The sequence below is a fragment of the Schistocerca cancellata genome, chromosome 8 (assembly GCF_023864275.1).
Source record: "Schistocerca cancellata isolate TAMUIC-IGC-003103 chromosome 8, iqSchCanc2.1, whole genome shotgun sequence".
In the NCBI taxonomy this organism is placed as follows: Eukaryota; Metazoa; Arthropoda; class Insecta; order Orthoptera; family Acrididae; genus Schistocerca; species Schistocerca cancellata.
This window is the reverse complement of record NC_064633.1, coordinates 325,722,646-325,744,132: the sequence shown is the minus strand read 5'-3', so window position 1 is coordinate 325,744,132 and position 21,487 is coordinate 325,722,646.

The window sequence follows — 21,487 nt, the reverse complement described above, 5'->3', positions numbered from 1 at the left end:
GAAGTCCATATAAAGCGCCATAATTAACCTTTGTGGTAGCACGTAAGGTGCTATTAATCCATCTTCAAGTACGCCTGCCCGTACGTTGATTAAGAATCAGTGTTGATGCCCTTTTTCTGAATTGTTTGGAATTTACATCTGCCCATACATGCTGTTACGGAAATCCACAACACCATCTCTCGTGAACCCTGCATCATCGGTAAATAAACTGTTGGATGTGAACAGTGCATCTGCGGTACACTTTTGCAACAGCCACTAACAGCACAGCCATTTGCCATGACGATCCAGTGGCCTTAGGGCATGAATGCGCTGTAGATGATATGGATACACAAATTGATCGTGAAGTAGCCCCCATACAAAAGAGTGAGACATTCCTTCTGCTCTTGGTAATCGTCGCACACTGACCTCAGGAGTTCCTTCCACCGACTGTAACACACGCTCTTTCTTGCCAGACGTGCCGACTGTGCGGGGCCTTACACTGTCAGTCTTCCGAGGTGCAATGGTACCTGTCTCCCTCAGAGGCTGTAAAAGTCTGCCGAACACGTTATCAGAGGACGCTCTGCACTGTGGATATTTTTCAGCGTAGAAGGCACGGGCTCGCAGGCTGCGTCCATTTCCTAAACGATAGCAGAATATCATATTCGCCATTTCACTTGTCGAGTAGTAGGCTTCCATTGTCAACAAGTCGTGGAAGAGAGTAATCGTAAATCATGTTACCCTCCATTCAGAGGCTGTTGCACGCAGCGACTGTTACATTGACTTGTAAATAATAGATTTCAGCTATCTGTCGTCCTTTTGAAATTTTATTGACAGATCTAGATTTCAGCTAGATACTAGCCATTCTCAATGCACTATCATTTTTGATCAATGCATGTAATGCCTGCTGGTCGGGCTTCATCCACATTTCATTGAATACTCAAGAGGACGATTGATAGCTGAAATCTATTATTTACAAGAAATCGTAAATGTACTACACCATTTGAACGTACAAGCAGCGCGATAATAGTAAAACAATATGTTGTGGATTGGCAAGAGAGCCAACCCACTATGAGAGGAAGCCGAAAGGCACGCGTTTTAGCTCCCGCAGGCTGGCGTGAGGTCTGGAACAGGTCAAGGAAATGAGACTAGCAAAAAAGGACGTAGCTGTGGAATACTTAACTTTAATCCATAAATGGTGAACATCGCTCTTGACGGTACATGTTTTACAGCATCAATAGTAACTGGTAACGGCGCCTTGCTAGGTCGTAGCAAATGACGTAGCTGAAGGCTATGCTAACTATCGTCTCGGCAAATGAGAGCGTAATTTGTCAGTGAACCATCGCTAGCAAAGTCAGCTGTACAACTGGGGCGAGTGCTAGGAAGTCTCTCTAGACCTGCCGTGTGGCGGCGCTCGGTCTGCAATCACTGATAGTGGCGACACGCGGGTCCGACGGATACTAACGGACCGCGGCCGATTTAAAGGCTACCACCTAGCAAGTGTGGTGTCTGGCGGTGACACCACACAATACATAAGTGAATCCGGTTTTGGAAGAAGGTGAAACACCACAATATGTACACACGGTTGACAGTTCTGTACAATAAGGCATACAAAGACGACGATAACTAACGTAGCCTGCAACACGATACGGACCTCACAACTGACTGAAGATCACTTCATGGTGGGTAGAGTACTATGAGTAAGACGTCATAATACCATGCCGACACATTTGACTGAGCGCCAATGCAACGACTGGGCTAGTATCCGCAGCCAAGCGTCGCGCCGCCCTGCCTGTAAACAAGTGTTTATCTCGGAAAGTATCCGTTTCTGGACCCTTGTTTATAGGACTTATTTTTCTTGTATTGATGAGTACTACCACCTCGCAAAGTATCTGAGACTTTTTTTTTTTTTTTTTTGAACATCTCATATATGTGTTAATACGTATGGATTTTTGAAGAGTACAGGAATTATTGAGCGTTTCAGATTCTCGAGCGTCAAATTACCGCCAGTCGACTGTTATGCACTGCAGCTGCTGTCCCGTCACACGTATCTCAATTTCAATGCGCGACCACGAAACGGTGGCGCTCCCGCTGCCCAGGTTGGGGCGGCGCGCGAGCGTGCCCGCGCACTCATCCAGTTGGCTGGTGCCTCGCAGGCGGCGAACTGGCTCGGCAGACGTTTTAATCCGGATTAGCATATTCATCGGCCCACGGTTCCCGCCGTAACTTATTTACACACGGTCTCTCGTCTCTGTAGCGCGGATTAGCCGTCCGTGGATCCCGCACATTTACGCTGTACTGTTTTGATCGCTGAGGAAGTAGCCACGGACGAAGTCTGCGCTCCACTTCCGGCGCTGACTGCTGCAGGACTCCAACCTACAAACGAGTTTCGTCCGCGTCACTCCACCAGATTTGCTCACGCTTAGTTGGTTTCACTGTCGTTTAATTAATACAATGTGTCTACTGCGCGGAGAGTGTCTTCCAATTTTAGCTAAGCTGCAATTTGCATTCCTCTTCGAATTTCGTATGCAGAATTACATTTTATGAAAGTTGGCAAAATTGTTGTTCCAGGATGCTTGACACATGCCCAAGGCCAATTTTGGTCCAACTGCAGCTTCATTAAAAATATTCGCAAATTTTTTTTTCTGCTCCTGTCATGGAAGCTGTCACGATGTGGTCGCGCAGGTGAGAAATTCACTGTACATTTCTGACGGAAACTAAGGTGATATAGTGGAACATAGTTTATTTGTACAAGGTGTGACCATAGGTCATCCGGAGGATGCAGAAATTCTGAAAAATACAGAATGACACGAGTAATATATCACAAAAGATTACTGTAAAACCAGCTAGATCCGACTTGTGGGTCAGGATCCCACACTGTCTACATTTTCTAAATTCGCGTGCTGATACCAACACAGTTAGCTGCCACTGCTGGGTTCCAGCTGACTGATAAGATCTCCCCTTTGACTTCGCAAAGTGTGCGGAAGAAACTGTGTGACCTTGATGATTTATAACTCATTGTCGCCAACAGCAGGAGCACTAAAAAGTACTGTGTCTAAAGTTTATAAATTTAGCCCTTCTAAGCTCTACTGATACACAAAATAATCGTATTTCTACAATCATGACTTTCAGCTTAACAAAATATTACAACAAAAATATTTTTCCTTAGTTACTGAAACTTGTCACAAGTGGAAACAGCTCGCCAGTGCAAAGTCGAGCAGGCACCTGACAAGGCAGGGCAGCTGCACTTGTGTTGCTTCTTCGTTCTGCGACGAAAACCATTGTTGTCTTGCCGCGGTTTCCATATCTTAACTTTCAGCCTTCTTTGTAATACCGTATGTGATAGGCAAGTCTTCTGAATTTCCGAATTTCCAGGTTTTCCTAAAGCAATTGAAGATGTAAAATAAGATGCATTTCAAATTAGAGATGTTCCAAAGGAGTATGGAATCTTACAAACTGCTGAGAGAGACCACACAATGAGAAGACATACAGGAAAACATAGAAAAGAGACTATGTTTGAAGTAGACGAAGAAACAATTATTGCAAAACACTCTATTTTGGGGGCTAATGTATTAATTCGGTCTTTAAACGTAATTTTACGTCTGGTAATAATGAAATATTTTCTGTTAATAAAGCAGGCGCAGGCGTTGACAGATGTGAAAATTACCGAACTATCAGCTTAATAAGTCACTGCTGCAAAATTCTAACACGAATTCTTTAGAGACGAATGAAAAAACTGGTAGAAGCCGACCTCGGGGAAGATCAGTTAGGATTGCGTAGAAATGTTGGAACACGTGAGAAAATACAGACCCTACGACTTATCCTAGAAAATAGCTTAAGGAAAGGCAAACCTACGTTTCTAACATTTGTAGACTTAGAGAAAGCTTTTGACAATGTTGACTAGAAAACTCTCTTTCAAATTCTGAAGGTGGTGGGGGTAAAATACATGGAGAGAAAGGCTATTTACAATTTGTACAGAAACTAGATGGCAGCTATAACAGTCGAGGTGCATGAAAGGGAAGCAGTGGTCGGGAAGGGAGTGAGACAGGGTTGTAGCCTATCCCCGATGTTATTCAGTCTGTATATTGAGCAAGCTGTAAAGGAAACAAAAGAAAAATTTGGAGTAGGAATTAAAATCCATGGAGAAGAAATAATAACTTTGAGATTCGCCGATGATATTGTAATTCTGTCAGAGACAGCAATGGACCTGGAAGAGCAGTTGAACGGAATGGACAGTGTCTTGAAAATAGGATGTAAAATGAGCATCAACAAAAGCAAAACGAGAATACTGGAATGTGGTTGAATTAAATCGGCTGATGCTGCGGAATTAGATTAGGAAATGAGACACTTAAAGCAGTAAATGAGTTTTGTTATTTGGGGAGCAAAATAAGTTATGATGGTCGAAGTACAGAGGATGTAGACTGGCAATGGCAAGGAAAGTGTTCTTGAAGAAGAGAAATATGTTAACATCAAGTATAGATTTAAGTGTCAGTAAGTCGTGTCTGAAAGTATTTGTATGGATTGTAGCCATGTATGGAAGTGAAACGTGGACGATAATTATTTTACACAAGAAGAGAATAGAAGATTTCGAAATGTGGTGCTACAGAAGAATGCTGAAGATTAGATGGGTAGATCACGTAACTAATGAGTGGTATTGAATAGAATTGGAGAGAAGAGAAATTTGTGGCACAACTTGACTAGAAGAAGGGATCAGTTGATAGGGCATATTCTGAGGCATCAAGGGATCACCAATTTGGTATCGGAGGGCAGCTTGGAGGATAAATATCGTAGAGGGAGACCAAGAGATGATTACACTAAACACATTCAGAAGGATATAGGTTGCAGTAGGTACTGGGAGGAGATGAAGCTTGCACAGGATAGAGTAGAATGGAGAGCTGCATCAAACAAGTCTCTGGATTGAAGACCACAACAACAACAACAAATTCATGAGATTGAAAATCTATTAAAAGCCACCTTTCCCGATCCCAAAAAATTTAAAATAAATAAAGACAAATAAATAACAAAATAATCCAATAGGGACGCCGATACCGACAGGGGTGTGTAGGAGCACTCATTTGCGTTTACTTTTAATATGTTGGTCGATTTAATACCTAGTAACGGGTTTAGTCGACCGTCACTTCAAATGTGTTTTCCTCAGTGACCGTGGACGTTAATAAAAAGACAATAACGGGAAACAATCCTTTAGTTGTGAGCTAAAAGATAATATTTTCAGACAAAATGCAAACCGTTTTATCTACGAAGCAGAATCAAAATACAAATGAAAGCGGACTACTCTACACGGGTTGACGATACTTTAAATTTTGTAAACCGAAAAATTATACTGTGTGGGTGGGAAGTAACTCCGTATTGAAATTTGTTTAAACCTTTCTGAATTCTTAACTCTTTCAGGAAACATAAAACATGTTTTCTTACAATTTATAATTTATTACATTGTGTCTCATTTACGTCATTGAAGATATCAATGGAGGACTATGGCGTAACGTCTAACCTGGCGTTAGAGAGTTCAGCTGACATCCCAATACGAAGTATGGCGATCCGTGGTACAAGTACGAAGGTGTGGTCAAGTGAGAAAGCACCTCGTGCCTCAGTAGGTACAAGGACCACAAGGAATTTGTGACTCGAAGCTTAAGGACGCAGGTTCTCTATCACATGTTCGGAGAACCAGTCGATCTTCAACACCCAGGACACAGGAAAATATGCAAGTGTTTCAGGATATGTTCACCTTAAGTCCTCAGAAATCACAAAGACATGCCTCTAGCGAAAGTGATTCAACCCGACACACAGTCTGAACTCTTCAGAAAAAAAAACCACGTTATTGCCAGAAATTATCGCCAGGAGGCTGTGCCATGTGTTGGAATGTGGGGAGACGACGGTTGCTTGGTACGAAGACTAGTCCGATATTTTCGGAAATATCCTGTGATCAGACGTAGCCAAGTTTCATGTTGAGGGGTTGTTAACCGACAAAATTGTTTTTATTGGAAAACAGAGGATCCGAGAGTGGTAGTTGGACAAAGCTAACATCGGCCAAATATCACAAGCTGATGCGGCACGACATCCACGAATTTTGGGGGTCCACATCTCATTCGGGACATACTAAATGCTGAACCGAACCTTGCAACGCTTGATAATTACTTTAAGCGTACTGTATCTATAAGGGACAATTACAATGACGTGATCTTCATGCAACATGATGCCCCGTCTCACTTCGCATTTCGTACCTGCGCTTGGCTCGGCATTCATTTTCCAGGACGCTGGTTGGGACGCCGTGGCCATCTTGAATGGCTAACAAGGAGTCCTGACCTAGCGCTCTGCGACTTCTTCCTCTGAGGTTGGCAAAAGAAGATGTTTATCGGAATGGTCCATTAAGTCTTGATGTGACGGAGGAGCGAATTCGCCGAGTTCTTGTAAACGTATCGCTGGATTATTTGCAGAAGTAGGTAGCAAACATCCACATCCGGTTACAGAAACTGGTAGATAATGGTGGTTCTTATAGCGAACTTCAGCAACGCATAACATTTCTAACACTTTTAGCAACTAAATGTTGGTTGTTTAATGAAAAGTGGTTTAGTATTAAAAAAGTTATAAGCAATTTTTAATAGGGCGTTAATTCTCTCCCCACCCTGTACATTGTTGTCACATACATTTTGATGAGATATTGGAAAAAAACGCTGAGAGTTTTATACGCTGAAATACTCACTAAGTTTCGTATGAGCCAGAATAGTAAGTTGTTTATTGTCAGTGTGCTCACACAGGCCTTTCACCAGCATTAATTCACCACAAGTTATTTACGGCAGGCGTTCGAAATAATTTTGTTTTGCTACGCTCTTGCTTCTATTCGTGTATTAACGGCTTCATATCGGCGCTGTCTGAAAACGAATAAACGGCGATCATTTCTTCATCAGAATTCATGATTTATGAAACAAAAGCTTTCAATCTCCTCCAGTTATTATTCCAGTCTGGCTCTGTTGAAATTCCAACATCAATTTCGGTAACAGTTTTTTCAACACTTCTCCTTTACCCATTCTATACAGTGCATTTAACGTTGTACCTGTGTACAATACCACCTTCCTTCGCTTTGATGTCATTTTACACTCGCATCAGACGGGCAATACAGTACTGTAAAACGCAGTGTTAATGTGTTGACTGGCACTGTGTCAGTGTCTATTTATGGCGGTTGGCTGAATTTAAATATAATGATTATCGTCATCCATTTTTTTCGCTATTACTAACCGGAGATCGTTGTTAACGAGCACGAGATAATCGTGATATCACTCTATTAGGAAGCAAGGAGGTATTGAATAGAATTGGGGAGAAGAGGAGTTTGTGGCACAACTTGACGAGAAGAAGGGACCGTTTGGTAGGACATGTTCTGAGGCGTCAAGGGATCACAAATTTAGCATTGGAGGGCAGCGTGGGGGGTAAAAATCGTAGAGGGAGACCAAGAGATGAATACACTAAGCAGATTCAGAAGGATGTAGGTTGCAGTAGGTACTGGGAGATGAAGAAACTTGCACAGGATAGGGTAGCATGGAGAGCTGCATCAAACCAGTCTCAGGACTGAAGACCACAACAACAACAGGAAGCAAAACTGTGACTGCTTTGATGCTGACTGGTACACCTTCAGAAGCAAATATGGGTAAAGTTTTACTGCTGGAATCCGTATGGAGTACTTCTACAATAACATAATGACTTGTGATGTTTTGTAAGTGATAAATGAGAAAATTTACCCGTAATTACTTTTAAACATAAGTATTTAAGAATAGTAACATTACATTTGTTATTGTGTGCTGTGTGTCATAGACACTGATATATTTTGTGTTCACGGAAACGATACATGAAGGTTCAAGCACGCCATGGAGTTAAAGCGATAGTGCACATGAGATTTCAATTTTCTTTCGGCACCGGAAAAAAGCTGACCGCAGCCGATTATTGTGAGCCTCGTGGAAACTGAAGAAGCTGACTGCAAGCGCTGACGTCAAGCAAGGACAAATCCGATTTGTTCAACGTTGAAACCACTGTGGTATATTTTTCTGTTGTGTGTGTAGCAGATAACCCTATAAATCTAGTTAGAAGTATCTTTGATCAATCTTAAGTACTTTTATTGTTTATTTACTCATAAATTTCTTTGCCAATATTATAGCATAAAAATAAATATTGTACCTTTCTTATGAAAACTTTTATTTATTTTCCGAGGTCGCGATGTTAACACTTTAGTGGCTACTAGTTACGGGCATAGAAATGGCCACAGTCAAATACATAAAACCGGCCTGTGGTACTTACGTCAGATAATGAATGAAACCACTATTTTACAAGAAAAACGTAAAATATGCATAAGAAAATCGGCTCATTACGATAACATGGCATGTTCCGCTTGTGATAGAGTCGTTATACAATGGATTTACATTGTTTGATGTAATTAGCACTGCCCTGTCCTGAGGATCTGAAGACGCCAGCTTACGCCGCCGATACTAGTAATTCACCAATGTGTTAACATAGCGATCGTGACAATCAAATAAAAGTTTTCATGAGCAGATTACAGTAAAAATTTATAAATCACCTCCAATACCGACTGATAATGTCAGGTAACCTCAATAAAAATAAGTGATTGGGTGAATACTGAATTATTTATTAATATGCCAATCTGTGCTTCAACTCGCTAATTAGTAACAATAATAGTAAAATGAAGGTGAGTAAAGTAGTAAAATAAAGCTTCGCCGTTTGCAGGAGCCAGAAAACTATTTTTGCGGTCAGCCAGAAAGCGATGGATACCATACTGACCATAATTTTCAGTTTGCAATTCTTGTGCTCACTGAAAGAAAGTGTGCCTACTTGTTATTTACTCAGTGGGATTACGAACTATGAGTTCTAACTGGCAGATATATTCGGCCAAAGTTCTCACACGCAGTATAAAACGATATTCCTAATAATAATAATAATAATAATAATAATGTCTCTATTGGAAATAGCACTATTAACAGTTCAGAGGTGTCACCTACGTAAAGTTCCAAGTAAAATGGTCTGTCATTCTAATCATCAAAGTTAATTGCTCGCCTTAAAAGTGGAAACTAATCTGGCCACTCGCCACGCGATTTAGTCAACAATATGGGCTGAGCACAAACAGTTACTTCCGTGAAAATTAAGCGATCGAGGACGTTGAACAGTTCTTGCAAGTTCGCTTCCTACTTTTACCAAAAACGCGTTTGGTATCTATCCGGCTGTGACGTCATCCGAGGCCCAGCGTATGCTGGAATGGCTGATGTGGACAGGTTGATAGCTCCGTGCGAGCTGTCTCTTCTTACTGCCTCTCTGTCCGCCCCCGATAGCTGAGTGGTCAGCGAGACAGAATGTCAGTCCTAAGGGTCTGGGTTCGATTCCCGGCTGGGTTGGAGATTTTCCCCTCCCAGGGACTGGGTGTTGTGTTGTCCTAATCATTATCATTTCATCCCCATCGACGCGCATGTCGCCGAAGTGGCTTCATATCGAGAGACTTGCACCCGGCGAACGGTCTACCCAACGGGAGGCCCTAGTCACACGACGAATAATACTCTCTGGCCGTACTTACCTGCAGGCGCAGAGGACTGCCGAACGGAACATTTGCTGTCAACTGCTCTAGGCATAGGTAGCAGCTTCTAAATGGCCCTTATCGGATACGTAGTAATTAATATCTCTGTCATTTAACTATTTAAAATCTTAATTTTTATATGGAGTTGAGTTGGCTTAAAGTTAGTGAAAAAATTTTAGCTCGACTGTATTGAAACTTTGCCAGCTAGAATTTTTTGAATGGCACTAACAGTAGAACATGACTTCTGAACTGCCTCTTTAAGATACCTTGTAATGATTGTTATTTACAATTAAGTCTACAAACTTGGTACAGCTGCATTATTTAATGAATGTAATCAAGTGCTGTAATTAGAACTTTCTATTAACAAATACAAATGATACTTAATCTAATATATAGTTGTTAATGACTAGCTTGAAAATTAATGGAGATATCTTAATGGAGTCACATAATTAACTGAGGCTACATACGAATTTTCACCTTCCTGAGTCCAATATTTAGCACCTGAAACCTTTCGTAAAAACACCTATCTTGGCCAAAATATTGCTCCGATCAAGTTGAGACTTGTAACTTTTGATTGTAACAACATTTGTACATCCTGAACTATTTTTAGCTTTCTAGCCTCATTATTTAGCGCCACTTAACGTTTTTCCTTAAAATAAGTTATTTAGCGAAAAACATTCTTTAGATCATTCCGACACTTCACAATGTTAACATTAATATACTGATGCATACACGGACAAAATTTGGAAAATTTTATTCTTTGTTCATGGCGCAATGCACTGAATGCTACGCACAGGCGCATTATGATGACGTGGTGCTAATAGTAGTGAACGGGGTAAGTGCCGTCACACTCACTGGCCTTTGTATCTCTCAAAGATTTACAGCGCTTGTTTGGAAACAGACAGTATGTGAAACGTTTGTAAAATATCAAATATGAAAGCTATTTCAGAATGGGCAAGAGAAATGTATCATGGGATGATGTTAATTTAAAATCAGATATCCGACACGTGACATATAGCAAAAAAGTTGCTGCAATTTTCGATTACTTCATTCAGCATCCAAGATTTTCGGCACAATGATCAATAAAAAATTAATGATAGATTGTTGCCAATTCTCTACAACAGTGTTTTAGAGAAGGTTTTACGTGAATGAGGGAATTAATTAAACGGGAAAAGTTTTCTGGAGAAAATTCGCATTGGAGGTTCAAGGAACGGTGTCGGAGTAAACTGCTTTGTGTTCGCTGACGGAAAACACAGAGATTGGTGTGCGGCATGTAAAAGCGCGTAAGAAACAATCAGGAAAAGAAACACTGTCCTCATAATTACTGTCCACAAAGGAAGTACATTATCAACATCCGAACTGCTCCTCATCACCTAATGAGGAGAATTGCAACTGAAATCTCTAATAATTATTTGCTCGCTAGTATGTCCCTTTTCCTTTTTGATCCAACTCTGTGCCGTTATCCTTTGTTTTCAACTGCTGCAATTCCATGTGCTTATTCAGAAGTCGAAAACTGTTATAGAAGTTCGTAAAATAAATCGCTGTTATTAAAAATGAACTGATGATTTCCGAGCCCGTGGAGTGCGCTCAACACCCTCAGTTTCTCAACTTACGGGCCCAGAAATACGTTGATTTAAAGGACACTTAATTTGCTTGTTATATGGAATGGATGCAATCTCAGCGTTGGTAGTGGATGATGTGACAGAAAAATATGAAATTCCACTGCTTGAAGGAACCGGTCCTAGGAATAGAAAATTACGAAATAAGATACTGTTAAAATATATAGACGTCTTGGAATTTATTCAAATGAAATATTCTGAAATAGTTCTACATTGAGGAGAAAAAGGTCTTGCGTTACCTCGTAATATCGTGTCGGGCCTCCTTTCATTCGGCATAGTGAAGAAAATCGACGTGGCGTGGGCTCAAGAAATCGCTGGAAGTCCCCTCCAGAAATACTAAGCCATGCCGCCTCTATAGCCGCCCATAATTTCGAAAGTGTTGCCGGTGCAGGATTTTGTGCACGAAATGAACTCTCGATTAGGTTCCATAAATGGTCGACGGAATTAACGTCGAGGTATCGAATTGTCCAGAATGTTCTGCAAACCAATCGCGAAAATATGTGGCCCGGTGACATGGCGCATTGTCATCCATAAATATTTCATCGTTGTTCGGGAATATCAAGTCCATGATTGGCTGCGAAAACTCTTCAAATAGCCGATCATAACCATTTCCAGTCAGAGATCCATTCAGTTGGTCCAGGGGACCCAGCCCTTTCCACATAAACACAACCCACCCTATTATGTAGCCACTACCAGCTTGCACAGTGCCTTGTTTACAACTTGTCCACAAATAACTTGCTTACTGATCATTTACTACACTTCGAAAAATTAATTCGAAATCGATAAGCATCTGGAACAAGATTAGAAGAAACCGGCGTCGTTTGTCATCTGTTGTTGACAATGTTCCGGATTATGATAATCTAGTCACAACGCTAGAAACACTGTCACCAAATATGTTAATTACAGATTTCGTCAGTAACCAACTTTTCTTTGAAGAAACGACGAGGAAAGATGTTGTCCAGAAAGACTACATGAAGTCATCGACGGTTTTTTTTGTCACGTCAGGACGGAAGTAGAAATGTGGTAAATATCGTAACGGTATTGACTCAGATAACAAAGGTACTAATCGTTTTGTTTCTTGGTATTATAACCGTGGGTTGAAAGGAGACGATAAGTCTTTTTGCCAAAAACCAAAGAAAAGCGAAGCACAGAAACCATAACACAATTCTGCATGGGCTGTCTCTGATGATCAAGATGGAAAGGAGACTAATTAGTATTTTCCTGCAGCTAGTTATGTAAATTCAGCGTCATCAACTGAAAATAAATGGTATTTTGAATCTAGAGCTAAGAAGTATTTAATAAATACTAATATACCGTTGACGAATATGAAGAGGTCGCTAGAGCCAATTAAAATTAATGTTGCGAACTCTGGAACATTTCTATGTGCTTACAGGCATTGGTGAAATTGAAATTATTAGTTATGTAAATGGAAGAAAATACTGTTTTGATTACGGATATTTCTGTTAGTTCCAAACCACAGCTGTAACACGCAGTCAGTATGTTCACTAGAATCAAAAAGTTTGAGCATACATTTTGAGAACTGTAAGTGTATTATTCAAAAGGACAACTAACTCTTGCCACTGAACAAAGAAGTGAGTCAAACATGTACAAACTAAACTTTATGCAGAATGAACTTCAGCGTCATGTAGTTTCACCAGTAAGGGTGGTTGAATTTTGACACGAAAGGGTGGCTTACCTGAGTAACGATACCATCCGTAGAATGAAGCTGACAGAAGGAACCTCAAATCTAGCGAGTCGGATTATATTTATCATTCATGTTTCCAAGAGAAACAGGCGTCGCAGCGCCAAAGACCACGAAGAATATAACCAGACACTAGAACATATTCATGGCGATCTAACTGCACCAATTACTTCAAGTTCATACGATATTAAAAGGTATGTTTTAATATTAGTTAATAACTTCACACAGTTTTCTTGTGTATATTTTCTAGAAACACAGTCAGAAGTCCTATTGTTTTTCGAAATTGTTGAAGCAATGTCTACAATTCGTTTTAATTTGAAAATAAGTCATCCTAGTTGTGATAATGGATGTGAGCATACGTTTGTGCATAGAATGAGCTATTCGGGAGGACGACGGCTCAAATCCGCGTCCGGCCATTCATATTTAGCTTTTCTGTGTTTTCCCTAAATCGCTCCAGGCAAATGTCGGGATGATTTCTTTGAAAGGCGCGGCCAATTTCTTTCCTCATCCTTCAACCAATCCCAGTCTGCTCCGTCTCTAGTGACCTCGATGTCGACGGGACGTTAAACATAAATCTTCCTTTTTTTCGAATAAGATGAAGACTACTTATGAAGACGTAGGCATTCAGTTTGAGTTCAAATTGGATACACGCCGTTGCAGAATGGTGTTTCTGAACGTCTAAATAGAATTACTTCGGATAAAGCGCGTTGTATGCTCCTCAGATTAAAACGTGACACGATTTTCTCAACAGAAGTAGTGGTTCCCACAGTCTGTATCGCAAATAAGAGTCAAACTATAGCCTTGGGAGGAAAAGTAGCAGCGGCTCGATGGTATGGGAGAAACCCCTTCTTGGAGAAGATTAAGTTTATTGGTTGTGTAGTCCTTTTATAAATTCCGTAGGAACTCGTACATAGAAAGTTTGAATCTCGTTCATTCAGATGCATCTTCATTGGCTGTACAGAGTTGAAGCAAGTAATTTCAGGAAAAGATGCAGTTGTTGATGGCACGAAATTACTTTCGACGGGACAACTACTGAACAGTGGCTTTCAGAAAAAGAAAACAGAAGAATACAGGCCACACGAGAACAAGGAAGAAAGAAAAGAAGACTCAGAATGTAAGAGAACTGGACAAGACTCCTGAAAAAGTACAACTATTCGTCGAAGCAACGGGTGCTTGCACACTCTGACGGTAATGCTGTACAGGCACTTACCTTGCATCTGAATCATTTGTTGCTCATGTTCCTAAATACACTCCTGGAAATTGAAATAAGAACACCGTGAATTCATTGTCCCAGGAAGGGGTAACTTTATTGACACATTCCTGGGGTCAGATACATCACATGATCACACTGACAGAACCACAGGCACATAGACACAGGCAACAGAGCATGCACAATGTCGGCACTAGTACAGTGTATATCCACCTTTCGCAGCAATGCAGGCTGCTATTCTCCCATGGAGACGATCGTAGAGATGCTGGATGTAGTCCTGTGGAACGGCTTGCCATGCCATTTCCACCTGGCGCCTCAGTTGGACCAGCGTTCGTGCTGGACGTGCAGACCGCGTGAGACGACGCTTCATCCAGTCCCAAACATGCTCAATGGGGGACAGATCCGGAGATCTTGCTGGCCAGGGTAGTTGACTTACACCTTCTGGAGCACGTTGGGTGGCACGGGATACATGCGGACGTGCATTGTCCTGTTGGAACAGCAAGTTCCCTTGCCGGTCTAGGAATGGTAGAACGATGGGTTCGATGACGGTTTGGATGTACCGTGCACTATTCAGTGTCCCCTCGACGATCACCAGTGGTGTACGGCCAGTGTAGGAGATCGCTCCCCACACCATGATGCCGGGTGTTGGCCCTGTGTGCCTCGGTCGTATGCAGTCCTGATTGTGGCGCTCACCAGCACGGCGCCAAACACGCATACGACCATCATAGGCACCAAGGCAGAAGCGACTCTCATCGCTGAAGACGACACGTCTCCATTTGTCCCTCCATTCACGCCTGTCGCGACACCACTGGAGGCGGGCTGCACGATGTTGGGGCGTGAGTGGAAGACGGCCTAACGGTGTGCGGGACCGTAGCCCAGCTTCATGGAGACGGTTGCGAATGGTCCTCGCCGATACCCCAGGAGCAACAGTGTCCCTAATTTGCTGGGAAGTGGCGGTGCGGTCCCCTACGGCACTGCGTAGGATCCTACGGTCTTGGCGTGCATCCGTGCGTCGCTGCTGTCCGGTCCCAGGTCGACGGGCACGTGCACCTTCCGCCGACCACTGGCGACAACATCGATGTACTGTGGAGACCTCACGCCCCACGTGTTGAGCAATTCGCCGGTACGTCCACCCAGCCTCCCGCATGCCCACTATACGCCCTCGCTCAAAGTCTGTCAACTGCACATACGGTTCACGTCCACGCTGTCGCGGCATGCTACCAGTGTTAAAGACTGCGATGGAGCTCCGTATGCCACGGCAAACTGGCTGACACTGACGGCGGCGGTGCACAAATGCTGCGCAGCTAGCGCCATTCGACGGCCAACACCGCGGTTCCTGGTGTGTCCGCTGTGCCGTGCGTGTGATCATTGCTTGTACAGCCCTCTCGCAGTGTCCGGAGCAAGTATGGTGGGTCTGACACACCGGTGTCAATGTGTTCTTTTTTCCATTTCCAGGAGTGTACTATGAAGGAGTAAAGAGAGACATGACGAACATGAATGTAGAGAAGCGATCAACGAAGAAATAAAGTCGTTGGAACTTAATGACACATGGGAGTTGACTGAATTCTGTCCAGAGAACAAACCTGTTGATAGCAATGGTAGTCAAGTTGGAAATATTGAAAGATGTATGACGACGACTGTAATCAAAGTCTGTGCTCAGAGTAAGGTTTATGATTATGATGAGACATATGAGAATAAGAGTGTGGCTGGTTCAGGCAAAGAAAGTGCCTAGTTTAAGCAACTGAAGGGAGTCTGCTTTATGCGACCAAATCCTACATTTCGTTAACCAAATACGTTCTTAACCAAACATCTAAATGAAACGGTGTATTAATAAACATTGACCTGAAACCATACTATATACAAATATATGAAGTTTGAAAGGTTTATCTGCCAATATACTGGAGAAGTAACGAAAAATGTTGCACAGTAAGAACCTTTTGCACTGTCAAAACACGAATAACTAATTGTTAAGTAAAAAGTGAAGCGGGCGACTTTTATGCTTCTATACAGAGTGATAGAAGCCTAAACTACTATTTACATTTCATCCCACTAGAATTCTGAGCCAAACCATCAGAGAATCAGCTGTAGGGGCGATTCCAGTTTAGAGCACTTTGCTCTGCATATGAAAACTAGTGAAAGAGATGTCAACAACCACAGGATACTGATGGCTGCGGCTTTTACTAGGATGCATACCCTATACAAGGCAAATGCTATCCCGTTCAAAGCTTAAGAGAGGCATAATCAAGTAGTGATGAAATCGAATGTCTGTAGCTAAATGGAAGCCTCAGAATCACAGAAAATGCTGGAGTGAGAAATTTTAAGGACAGTCATTAAAATGTCTACAAGTATACATGTACTGACAGAAATAAATAACGCATATAATAAGAGGGAAACTATATAAAATACTGTCAAATAGGAGAGACGACAGCCAGGCAGTGTACCAGATTTCATAACAACTAAACAAATTGATAGTGTTATGACTGGTAATTCACAAGTTGCAAGTACTTTTAACAATCACCTTTTAAACGTAAGAGCAAATATAGGATTAAATGGTTCAGTTGAAGAAGCAAGAATACATTAAAAATCTCATTTCACAAAACTTTAAGGAACTAGAAGTAACACCAACATCCTTTACTCAAATTAATGCAGTTATGAAAGTTATAAAAGAACACAAGCTCTTGTTGAGTCTCTCGATTGAGAATGTTATTTATACATTTACTTATAAAATAGTGGAAGACCTAAATTATAATATATCGCCAGTTGGTGTTTTTTGTGATCTATTCAAGGCCTTCCATTGTGTGGACCAAGGTACTCTTTTAGAAAACTCAAGTTTTATGGAACTGATGGCTTTATGCACAGCTGGTTTGAGTCATACTTGACAAACAGAATGCAAAAGGTTATGCTGAATTATTCAGACGCTGTCAGAAAGGTAGAATATTTTAGTGACTGAGGTAAAACCACAAAAGGAGTGCCAAAGAATTCAATTTCGGGTCCTCTCCTACTCCTTATGGCTGTAAATGATTTAATATTCTACAAGAAAAATTGGTACTTTTTGCGAACGATACTAGTGTTATAATAAATCACATTAGAGAGAAAATAACGGAACAGTAAATAAATGATATTTTCCGAAGAATTATTAAGTGGTTATCTGAAAACGGACACATCCAAATTTTCTTCTATATAATAGAGCCATATCAACAATTGATACAGCACATGAGCAGAAGTCAGTAAGTAGGGCAAAATGCTCCAAATTTTTAGGTTTAAATATTGATGAAAACCTGAGCTGCGAGAAACATATTATGGAGCTTCTCTAACAAATAAGTCCAACTACTTCTGCTCTTCGTATAATAACTAATTTAGGAAACAAACGTATCAACTTGCTGACGTATTTTGCACATTTTTACTCGGTAATACCGCACGGAATAATTTCCTTGGGTAACTCATCATTTAGGAAGAATAATATGCAATATTCACTCACGAACGTCGTGTGCGTACCACGTCGAGGAGCTAGGCATTTTAACTGTGGCGTCACCATACATATTTTCGCTTGCGAAGTTCGCCATAAATAATCCATCAAAATTCTAGAAGAACACTGTTGTCCATACCTATACCACTAGAGGAAAAGTGACATTTATCACCTAAAGCTGTCGGTCACTCAGAGAGGAGCTCAGTATGAAAAAATAAAAAAAATAATTAGGTTATTTGACCAGTCATGTAAAATGTCTGACAAATAGCAAAGAAAGATTCAAATCTAATTTAAAATCTTTTCTCCTGGACTAATCTTTCCATTCCACTAACGAATTTCTACTTAAAAAATTACAGATAGTAAAAACATAAATAAAAGGAACTTGTTTCAGGTGTATTTGCGTGAGTAGGTAAAATGATAATGTGTAGACTAATGTTGATAATAATTATGGATAAAAATCCTGTAAGCTAACTCAAAAATGTTCAAATGTGTGTGAAATATTATGGGACTTAACTGCTAAGGTCATCAGTCCCTAAGCTTACACAATGCTTAACCTAAATTATCCTAAGGACAAACACACACCCATGCCCGAGGGAGGACTCGAACCTACGCCGGGACCAGCCACACAGTCCATGATTGCAGCGCCTCAGACCGCTCGGCTAATCTCTAGCGGCTAAGCTGACTCGTTCCACATCATTTTGACAAAAGAATGATTCAAGTGATCTACGGAAAATGAAACTAACTAACTAAGCAACGGAGAAGTTTCAAAGCAAGAATCTTCGTGCAGTAATGGATACTAAGATAGTAAACTAACAATGAAGACTGCGAGGAAGTGGGAAGTTGTACACAAAAGTGAAGGACTGGCGTAGTCATTAAGGGAACGAAGACTTTATTTTACAGACATCTTTTCAGTTCAATGCAGCCTGACTAACTGGACAACAAACCTTCAATAAATGGTTCAGGTAAAGGAGGATGGATCTCAAGAGGACTGGACTGAAAGTCGAAAATATCTTTAACGGATTACTGTACGAGGGACATTCAGTAACTAAAGGGACAAACAGATACAGAAATGAAGCACTTTGTCTAAGTAGTTTTTTGTTTTCATGATCTTAGTTTGGCATCATTGGGATGAGGCGGGAAGTGTACACAGATAAAAATTGTTTTGTTTGTAACCTCAACACTGTTTAACGATGGCGTGACAACATGGAGCTTCGACATTAGTTGAACAACGTTCAGTGATCCGTTCTTTGCTTTCTGAAGGTGGAAAACTGATTAAAATCTTTTGGTCAGCTGAAGTAACTCCCTCACTTGAAACCCGCATTGACGACGTTATACGGGAAGAGCGACTCATTATAGTTGCACATATAGCAGAAACAGTTGCAGTAGGTGTTATCACCGTTATCAGTAACGAGTTCAAGTACAGCAAAACAAATGCATGGCGGTTCCCGAAAGAGCCAACTCAACAACACAAGAAAACAAGCTATGAAGGGAAAGATAATCCTTTTATAAATAAGACTTTGAGTTGCGATGAAACTTGGGTTCATAAATTTGAATTATATTTCAGCAACTATTTTTCTGAAAGGGGCTTGAACAGTAAGAGAAAGAATTCTTTCCATCAGGTGTAAAAAACTACTTCATTGTTGAGGCAAGTGTATTAATATCGAAGGGTTTATGTACAGAAGTAAAAGTCTAATTTTACAAAAATACGCAGTTTTTTCTATTTCAACTTATGTCTTTAATTGTTGAATGTGTTTGTACAAAAGGCTGACCAATAACTTTAGTGGCTTCCACACTGAGCCAAAGCAGAACAGAGGCTAGAGAGCGGAGACTAGGCGGGTGAGCGGAGAAACAACGCGACAATTTTGGGCTGGAAGAAAGGCTTTCAGATATGCCTTATAGGTACTTGAGGTTGTTTCTAATGGCAATAAACGAGAGTTAGAAATAATTTTCGCAAAACTGGTGAAATAACTTTAGTTGAAGATGAGTATGATATAATGAATTAATCTTTTGCCCAGATTCATCAATGCCTGAAAATGCTATGCGGAAACAGAATAAATATAGTCGAAACCAGTTAAAAACTGTACACACAGGGTTAAAAAATGCACTTTGTGGTCAGTTTGTGATTCCTCGTTCTGCCCTCACCCGCCTGCATCTATGGTGCGGTGCATTTTTCGTGCAGCCATTCGCCTGGATGACGGCTTGTAAGGACCCAATCATTGACCTGGTGTAACAAGACATGCGTTTCATTCGACAGGCGACACGTTTCTATTGATCCACGGTGAAAACTCCGAGGTGCTGTGCCCACTGCAATCATAACTGACGATGTCGTTGAACTAACACAGAAACACGAAGGCTAGTGAGATGTGGAGCTCCATGTTCAACAATGGCCTTTGAACGGTGTGCTACAAAACACTTGTGCCTCCACCGACATTGGACTCTGTCGTCAAATCTGCCACAAATCGCTGGCTATCCGGGATTACACAGTGAGGGATCCTCCGACTTCTACGTTTTATGATGAGTTTTGGTCGTCCGATACCGTATGGCCTACTGTTTGTTTCACCATCAAAAATGGTTCAAATGGCTCTGAGCACTATCGGACTTAACTTCTGAGGTCATCAGTCCCCTAGAACTTAGAACTACTTAAAAACAACTACCCTAAGGACATCACACACATCTAAGTCCGATGTAGGACTCGAACCTGCGACCGTAGCGGTCGCGCGGTTCCAGACTGTAGCGCCTAGAACCGGTCGGCCACGGTCCATAGGTGCTCATGACCATAGTACCCCAATAGGCAACCAATATCGCCGTTTCAGAGATTTCCATTTCCAGCCGCAGCGCCATAACAATGTTCCCTTTGTCAAAACGCTTGTTCAAATGGATTTCAGCAATTGCGGAAATAATGACTGCCCATTCGTCTCTCTTCCACTTACATTCTTCCCTTACGACGTCAAGTGACCCCACCACCACCAGGAGGCATTCAACCTCGCGGTGGGCGGTGGTCATAATGTTTCGGCTCATCAGTCACCTATCAAATAGAAATACGATTTCAAAAACGATGTTCTGTAATTCCGTAACTGCATGTAGTGTGACCAAGAACGTGTAGTATAAACTCTGCTTTATGCTGGAGCTGTCCGTGATCCCGAAAGACGAGGCAATGCCTCGGGGAACGGTATGCAGACTCATCGATGCTTCTGTCGCGCCCACTCCAAACTATTTTTCAGTTAAAGCATCAAATTCTATTCAATTTACACCTCCAAAATGCGGTATCTTGTATATTTCTATCCGTTGCTGTTATCGTTATTTAAAGATTAAAACGTGACATGAAATTCCTACACAAGTAAGCGACCACTTTGTTTTCTCCATGGGACAAATAAAGCCAACACAAAGTAATAGTGGATACAGTAACATCGTCTGTACCCGATGAGACACAAAAAACACAATAAATGGGTTACATTATATCGCTCGTTATACACACAATAATTATGTTATGTAGGTCTGACATCCAGGTTTGTCTTCACAGAGCCGGAACGTACACGTACGGGAACATTTATTTTAGAGTAGATGTTCAAAGCAACCACCCTGCACATACAAACAGTTCGCCACACGCTGGATCATAGTTTGCTGGACACTAGGCAACACACGTGCTTCTACCATTACCGAAGCGGCAAGCACTCCAGCTATTAGGTTGCGTACATCCATCGGTGCGGTACTATAAGCTTGTTCCTTTAAGCCCCCCCCCCCCCCCCCCAAATAAAATTCTAATGTACTAAGGTCTGAGGAACGTGGAGGCCAGAGCAACGGACCTCCACGACCAATCCATCTTACTGGAAGCGCTTCATTTAAATAGTTACGCATATTCATTCCAAATTGTGGTGGTGCACCATCATACTGAAACCGTAGCTGTCGCTGAATACCAAGTAGAACGTTTGCT